Below are 1069 nucleotides of genomic sequence, written 5' to 3'. Positions count from 1 at the left end.
CCCCCCACACAGCAACCCAGCACAAGTTTGCTGGTCAGTCATTTTTTAATTATGATTTTTTTTTTTTTTTTTTTTTACTGTATATTTAGGCTTTTGCCAAGTATATTTTTAATTTTTCTGTTTTTGTTTACACGTACGTAATTGGTGTTCACCTTGAGAGCTGTTGGGGGGAGAGGGCGGCCCAGGAAAGTGCCACGCGATGTGGCGCGGCCCGATGGTGTGTGTTTTCTTGGGGAAGAATGCGCAAGTGTTGGGCAAATGCGAGTGTGCATCCGTTCAGTTTTGCGCAGTTCCTTTGGTGCAGCTCCTTTGACGCAGTTCCTTTGATGCAGCTCCTTTGACGCAGTTCCTTTGATGTAGTTCCTTTTGCGCACCTCTTTTTTTCGCACCTCTTTTTTTCTCACCTTTTTTCCCACCTCTTTTTTTCGCACCTTTTTTCCCACCTCCTTTCTTGCGCAGCTTGGTTTTTTCATTTTTTCCATGTGTCCATTTTTCCGCGTTCCCATGTGCCCATTTTTCCACCCCCGTGAAGTTAACAACGAATAGACAAAATGCACTACAAATGCATACAACTTTTTTGTTCTTTTTTTTTGGGGGGATGGAGGATGATTTCTTAACCCCTGTCCCACGTTTTACGTAAATCTGTCCGCCTGGTATCACGTCTGAGTATGTGTTCCCGAGTGCATGCGAGCATGCGTGTATGATGAGTCCTTTCATCGCCGAGTGAACGGTATCCCCCAGGTTGTTTCACCGCCGCGCAGGGTCACTGGCTATGTGTATGCACATATGTAGCGCACATGTCGCGCACATGTACAGCACACGGAAATATACGTCAATGTGGACGCATGCCTTTACGCGAACGCGTGTATGTCCTCATTTTCTTTCGCCCCCAAGGCAAACACTCATAAATTAAGAACAAACAGGTTAAAAAAAAAAAAAATTTGCACCATTTTTGACCCCTACCCCAACGTGGGAAAACACGCGCAACAGACGGATCCGTAGGAATTACCTTCGAGAGTTTTCCAACAAGGGGGAAGAAAGAACAGAACCATCCATTCTATATGATTAT

Source organism: Plasmodium cynomolgi, chromosome 4, assembly GCF_000321355.1.
Source record: "Plasmodium cynomolgi strain B DNA, chromosome 4, whole genome shotgun sequence".
NCBI classification, from domain to species: Eukaryota; Apicomplexa; class Aconoidasida; order Haemosporida; family Plasmodiidae; genus Plasmodium; species Plasmodium cynomolgi.
The sequence above is the reverse complement of the archived record's forward strand: the minus strand, read 5'-3'. Positions refer to the sequence as shown.